A 7,634-nucleotide genomic window follows, 5' to 3' on the forward strand; every position below is an offset into this window, starting at 1 on the left:
TATAGTCCGTGGGGTCACAAAGAGTCAGACCGGAAGGAGCAACTTTCACTTTCACACCCACACCACCCTCCTAGTTCAGTTCAGATACAATTGAAGGGTTTCCATGTACCTGTCCCATGATTTTCTTACTACAGCCTGAGGATGGAGTAGGATGGAGTAGAATAGGTTGAGGAGATGAAACTCCACACACATGCTTCAGGGTGGCGCTGGTTTTCTCAGATGGTCTAGAAAATTCTCTAAGAATCCTCTTACTATTTCATTTTCTTAACGGGTCCCACTGCTTTAGAAAAGAAAATACGTGTGTGCACACTGATTTCCTAAGTGATGAGGGGGTTTGGCCCTGGGGATAGAATGATGAAAAAGAGGTACACTGCAGTGGGAAATTGCCAGCCAGCGCAGGAGACAAGGCTGCAGGTAAATGGTTGGAATACAGCATCCAATAAGTACACAGATACCTCTTGCAAAATGTAGAATGAGGCTAAGAAAGTGCTCAGAAGCTGCTTGATGATGTCAAGGAAGATTTCAGAGAGACTTGGAGAGTATATAAAAGTTCACTAAATTAACAAGAACATTGTATGTAAAAGGATTATGATGTATAAATGGGATTCCCAGGTAGCTCAGTGATAAAGAATCTGCCTGCTAATGCAGGAGATACAGGAGATGTAGGTTGGATCCCTAGGTGGGGAAGATCCCCTGGAGAAGGGAATGGCAACCCACTCCAGTATTCTTGCTTGGAAAATCCCATGGACAGAGCCTGGTGGGCTATATAGTCCATGGGGGCTGCAAAGAGTCAAACACCACTGAGTGCGTGCACATGCACAGACACACACACACACAAGCAAACATTGTGTACAAATGCATGGATGCACATGGGAAAACATTTACAAAAAGGTTGACTTAAATTTTATGCTGTAAGCAATAAGAAATCACTATAGTTTTTGAGCAGAAGCAACAGGGTCACATTTGTGGCTTAGGCAGAGGACAATCCAGGTTTAGTGGGACCTGAAGCTTATACAGTTTGTGAGGTTCATTTCATTAGGAAAAGAATATAGACTTGCAAATGCAAAATTACATTAAAAGGTAAAGTTTTTCTAGAAGTCATTCTTACACCTGGGTAATAACTATAAATGGAAAAGCCACAAACATATAGATGTCCCCACTAAGCCCAAACTAAATTTATCCCACAAATCAACTTCTACTTAGCTGAATCTCAAAAATGTCTGAGGCAGCTCCAACACCACCTACAAAGAAAATGTGACCAGGAAAACTCTTAGTAGAAAGGGACAGCAATTTTAACCAATTGTGGTTTAATTACACTTTGTAAACTTTATAAAACATATAACCACATAACCATATGGCAGGTGACAAACCCTGCAGCTAAGCTTTCTTAACTTCACACGAAGGCAGAAGGATGTTTGCTTAAGCAGCACATATATTAAGATTGAAAAGACATTGAGAAGATTAAGCATGGTCCCTGTATGAGTATGACATACAAATTTATGAAGGATTCCATAATAAATGGCAGAAAAGGGGGAAGGCAGAGAGGAGGCAGTTGGAATAGTCATGAAAAAAAGATGAGGCCTGAATCAGAATAGTTGCAGCAGGGGGTACAAAATGATCAGATAAGTGGGGTATTTTGGAGGTTAAAAAGCCAGGGCTAGGAGACTAATTGAAAATAGTAGATGAATGAGTGAAAGGAGTGTGAGTTCATTTATGGATTGGGTGTCATTTCTGGATGACGATGCCATTGACTGAGCCAGGATACATAGAAGGAAAAGCAGGTTTTGTGCAGAAGAGACTAAGTTCAGTTCTGAATATGCTGGGTTAAAGAGCATTAATTCACTTACCCAACAATTCTTGAGCATCTACTATGCACTAGGTACTGTACTAGGTGTGAGGATGTAGTAGTAACCCAGATAAGGTCCTGGCCCTGGTGGTATTAACATTCTTCATGGAGATCAGTCAATAATCATGTACAATTCATTCATATATTTATTGAACACCTACTGTAAATGATCAAGCCATTCAATCATAAAGGAAATCAATCCTGAATATTCATTGGCAGGCAGGACTGATGCTGAAGCTGAAGCTTCAGTACTTTGGCCACTTGATGTGAAGAGCTGACTCATTAGAAACAACCCTGATGCTGGGAAAGATTGAAGGCAGGAGGATAAAGGAACGACAGAGGACGAGATGGTTGGATGGCATCACCAACTCAATGGACATGAATTTGAGTAAGCCCTGGGAGATAGTGAAGGAGAGGGAAGACTGGCATGGTGCAGTCCATGGGGTTGCACAGAATCAGACACGACTGAACAACTGAACAACAACTATATACAAGGTACTGTTCTAGACACTGAGGATTCAGACAAGGTCCCTGCCCTCCTGTGGTTCACATTCCAGAGAGCAAGACAACTGAGTTAAGTAAGAGAATTTTAAATTGCAGTGAGTGCTGTGAGGACAATAAAACAAGTTATGAGACAAAGATTTAAATAGTTGCTCAGTCGTGAGTTGCTCAGTCATATCCAACTGTTTGCAACCCATGGACTATAGCCTACCAGGCTTCTCCATCCATGGGATTTTCTAGGCAAAAGTACTGGAGTGGGTTGCCATTTCCTTCTCCAGGGGATCTTCCCAACCCAGGAATCGAACCCAGGTCTCCCGCATTGTTGGCATAGGCAGATGCTTTACCATCTGAGCCACCAGGGAAGCACATAGTCTATTTTAAATAGTCAAGGAAGGCCTCTTGGAGAAGCTGACATGTGAGCAGAAGGCCTGAATAACAGGAAGAGCTGGCCAGGGACAGGATAGAAGGAATAAAAAGTGTAAAGTCCCTAATTTGGTTGTGGGGCCATTTCAGGGCTCTCTCTCAATAACACCTCCTGAACATTTATGATGGACTGGTGGGGTTTGGGGGTGGGGTCTCCTGAATTAGAGACCCTGTACAATCTAATTAGGAAGGCAAGATTCAATGAACAATAACAAGGCTTAAAAGGTCAAACCCTCTCAAGTGCTAACTAGAGGTATGAATAACAGGTGTAAACAGAAAGGGAACCACAATTAATTCAAATGTATTCAGTGGGTGTGTCAAGAAAGGCTTCACAGGAGGTGGTGTTTGACCTAGGTACAGTGGTACCCATCCCTAAAATTATCCTCAGTGATCTTGGGTGGTAAGGTTGGTGGGATAAAAGATAATGGGGAAAGCAAAGCTGTCAGGGGGCTAAATCGAGCCAGTTAGATTTGCTGACAAAGTAACTCACACTGCCCTGGTTGGGAGGCAGCCCGCTGATGCCCTGAAAATGTGTGCTCCAATTGTGCCTTACATCATCAGTGCATGATCTGAACTGGCCGCCATAGCACAAGGCTGCCCTGGAAACTTTCCTCCTCTATCCCACCTCCACTTAACAGCTGTAAACATTTACTTTTAATTACATAAACAATAGGAAATGCATTCCCATTGTAAATTAACATCCAAACAGGCTGAAGATCCACCCTGACCACCATTCAATCCCTGCTTGCTTTCCTAGAAGGAACCTCAGCGAGCTCTTTTCTGATTCATCTGTCTAAATGTACATACATATAACTGTTGAGATTAAAAAAATATGAGGGCCAAAGTGAACTATAAAATTCATGAAGAAAAACAGGGGGGAAATGGGAAAGCATTACATAAGAACAGACTTGCTCCAAAATAGACTTGAAAGTACAAAGACAGTGAAAACAGAAGACAGAGTAACGATAAATAACATTATCTGAGAAGTTATTGTGTGTTAAGCACCTGTTCTAAACTCTTTATATGCATTAACTCAATCCTTACAGCAACCCAATGAAGTAGGTACTAGTAGTAGTACTATCCCCATTTTATGGATGAGGAAGCTGAGTGTAGACACTTAAAACCACTTGCTCGAGGCCATATGGCTAGTATGTATGCAAGCGGGGGTTCCTGGTGATACAGGACCAGACTCCAGGCTTTTCACCACTCCATTTGTGAATCTAACAGGAACTGGTGACTCTAAGATCCATATAATAGGAGAAGGTGATCAACAGTTTTTTGTGTAATTTGAATCATAGAAGCAAAATAAGGTTTACACTCACTTGGAATGAAAACTGACAAGATAGTCCCCCAGGTACCAAAGTAGGTAACTAAGAACACCAGCCCACTCCTCCACGGCCATCTTGGGGTGTGCAAGATATACAGAGCTATACTCCCAGAAAGGACTTCAGGCTTGATTTAATGCTCTGTCACTGTCTTGACATTCTTAATTTTATGTTTCAACTTGTGTCTTTTAAGTATGGTCCAGTGTGACAGTGGAGCATACACATGAGCAGAAGAGATATACTGAGTGGCAGTGAGCACAGCCTGTGGACATGGCAGTGCCTGGTATGTATAAGCAAATCAGGGGCAGTCTGGGGCACTATGGGGCCTGGAGTGGGGGGTGTTAAGCCAATGACAGTGGTGGCAGCAGTAGCAGTAGCAGCAGCAGCAGCAGCAGCAGAAGTATCAGTAGCCATAGCCCTGAGAGAAAGGATGGCCTCTGCATGGGGGTAGTGATGGGACCTGTAGTGAGAGGCAGTCTTGCCCTTCTGTCACAGAACCTGTCCCTTCCACTGGACACAAATATTAACTCTGGCCTGAGAACTGGGTCAGGAACTGCTAGAATTCAGGCAGTAAACTTTGTCAGTAAATTATTACAAAATCAAAAGGTACTCATGGACACTGCAGAACAATAACTTTCAGTTCAGTTCAGTTAATTTCGGTTGCTCAGTCATGTCCAACTCTTTGCGACCCCATGGACTACAGCACGCCAGGGTTCCCTGTCCATCACTAACTCCCAGAACTTGCTCAAGCTCATGTCCATCGAGTTGGTGATGCCATCCAACCATCTCATCCTCTGTCATCCACTTCTCCTCCTGCCTTCAATCTTTCCCAGCATCAGAATCTTTTCTAAGGAATCAGTTCTTTGCATCAGGAGGCCTAAGTATTGGAGCTTCAGCTTCAGCATCAGCCCTTCCAATGAATCAGGACTTATTTCCCTTAGGATTGATTGGTTTGATCGCCTTGCAGTCCAAGGGACTCTCAAGAGGCTTCTCCAACACCACACTTCAAAAGCATCCATTATTCAGCACTCAGCTTTCTTTATGGTCCAATTCTCACATCCATACATGACTACTAGAAAAGCCATAGCTTTGACTAGATAGACCTTTGTCAGCAAAATAATGTCTCTGCTCTTTAATATGCTATCTAGATTGTTTATCATAGCTTTTCTTCCAAGGAGCAAGTGTCTTTTAATTTCATGGCTGCAGTCACCATCTGTAGTGATTCTGGAGCCCAAGAAAATAAAGTCTGTCACTGTTTCCATGAAGTTTCCACTATTTGCTATGAAGTGATAGACTGGATGCCATGATCTTAATTTTTTGAATGTTGAAGTTTTAAGCCAGCTTTTTTACTCTCCTCTTTCACTTTCATCAAGAGACTCTTTAGTTCTCTTCGCTTTCTGCCATAAAGGTGGTGTCATCTGCATATCTGAGGTTATTGATATTTCTCCTGGCAATCTTGATTCCAGCTTGTGCTTCATCCAGCCTGGCATTTCACATGATGTTCTCTGCATTTAAGTTAAATAAGCAGAGTTACAATATACAGCCTTGATGTACACCTTTCCCAATTTGGAACCATTCCATTGTTCCATGTCCGGTTCTAACTGTTGCTTCTTGACCTGCATACAGACTTCTCAGGAGCAGGTAAGGTGGTCTGGTATTCCCATCTCTTTAAGAATGAATGTTCCAAAAAAGAAGAATGAATGTTCCACAGTTTGTTGTGATCCACACACTCAAAGGTTTTGGTGTAGCCAATGAAGCAGAAGTAGATGTTTTTCTGGAATTCTCTTTCTTTCTCTATGACCCAACTGATGTTGGCAATTTGATCTCTTGTTCCTCTGCCTTTTCTAAATCCAACTTGAACATCTGGAAGATCTCAGTTCATATACTGTTGAAGCCTTGCTTGGAGAATTTTGAGCATTACTTTGCTGGCATGTGAGATGAATGCAATTGTGCAGTAGTTTGAACATTCTTTGGCATTGCCTTTCTTTGGGATTGCAATGAAAACTGAACTTTTCCAGTCCCGTGGCCACTGCTGCATTTTCCAAATTTGCTGGCATATTGAGTGCAGCAGTTTCACAGCATTATCATTTAGGATTTGAAATAACTCAGCTGTAATTCCATCACCTCCACTAGCTTTGTTCATAGTGATGCTTCCTAAGGCCCGCTTGACTTCACATTCCAGGATGTCTGGCTCTAGGTGAGTTTTCATACCATCATTATCATCTGGGCCATTAAGATCTTTTTTATATAGTTCTTCTGTATATTCTTGCCACCTCTTCTTAATATCTTCTGCTTCTGTTACATTTTTATCATTTCTGTCCTTTATTGTGCCCATCTTTGCATGAAATATTCCCTTGGTATCTCTAATTTTTTTTGAAGAGATCGCTGGTCTTTCCCATTCTATTGTTTTCCTCTATTTCTCTGCATTGATCACTTAGGAAAGCCTTCTTATCTCTCCTTGCTAATCTTTGGAACTCTGCATTCAGATGCATATATCTTTCCTTTTCTCCTTTGCCTTTCGCTTCTCTTTTTTTCTCACCTATGTGTAAGGCCTCCTCCGACAACCATTTTGCCTTTATTTTTATTGAGTTTTGATCACTGCCTCCTGTACATGTCAGAACTCCATCCATAGTTCTTCAGGCACTCTTTCTATCAGATCTAATCCCTTGAATCTATTTGTCACTTCCACTGTATAATCATAAGGGATTTGATTTAGGTCATACCAGAATGGTCTAGTGGTTTTCCCTACTTTCTTCAATTTGTCTGAATTTTGCAATAAGGAGTTCATGATCTAAGCCACAGTCAGCTCCAGGTCTTGTTTTGTCTGACTGTATAGGGCTTTTCCATCTTTGGCTACAAAGAAGATAATCAATCTGATTTCAGTATTGACCATCTGGTGATGTCCACTTGTAGAATCATCTCTTGTGTTGTTGGAAGTGGGTGTTTGCTATGACCAGTGCATTCTCTTGGCAAAACTCAGTTAGCTTTTGCCCTGCTTCATTTTGTACTCCATTGCCAAACTTGCCTGTTACTCCAGGTATCTATTGATTTCCTACTTTTACATTCCAGTGCCCTATGATTAAAAGGACATCTTTTTTTGGTATTAGTTTTAGAATGTCTTGTAGGTCTTCATAGAACCGTTCAGCTTCTTCGGCATTAGTGGTTGGGGCATAGACTTGGATTTCTGTGATATTGAATGGTTTGCCTTTAAAGTAAATTACTTTGAGGTGTGGTTATTAGAATTTTTTGAGCAGTGTAGGATATCTCATTTTGAAAACTAGTGCAAAATTGCAAAGCAAATATCCACAGACTAGGAAATGAAAATTAAATTTAAAAATCATCAAAATAGACACATTAGATAAAAACTTTGGATTAAGCAATTATTAATGAGGAAGATAATTTAAAAGTGTTATCCTTATAATTGAAGGTATACTGGTAGAATGCATACAAATATGTTTTAAATTATAAATAAATTATGAAGCCATTTTCATTTCCTGTATGACCTTGTATTAGTCTATTCAGGCTACTATAATAAAATT

The 7,634-nt window shown here is 41.1% G+C and overlaps 1 non-coding gene across 1 annotated transcript; it reads left to right on the forward strand.

Annotated features, from left to right (window-relative positions):
• The first annotated feature begins 1,415 nt into the window (after window positions 1-1,415).
• On the forward strand, window positions 1,416-1,519 carry LOC122691066. Its single transcript, XR_006340311.1, has one exon. It is a non-coding gene; the product is annotated as a U6 spliceosomal RNA (small nuclear RNA).
• Window positions 1,520-7,634: the final 6,115 nt, after the last annotated feature.

This window comes from Cervus elaphus, chromosome X (assembly GCF_910594005.1).
Source record: "Cervus elaphus chromosome X, mCerEla1.1, whole genome shotgun sequence".
NCBI classification, from domain to species: Eukaryota; Metazoa; Chordata; class Mammalia; order Artiodactyla; family Cervidae; genus Cervus; species Cervus elaphus.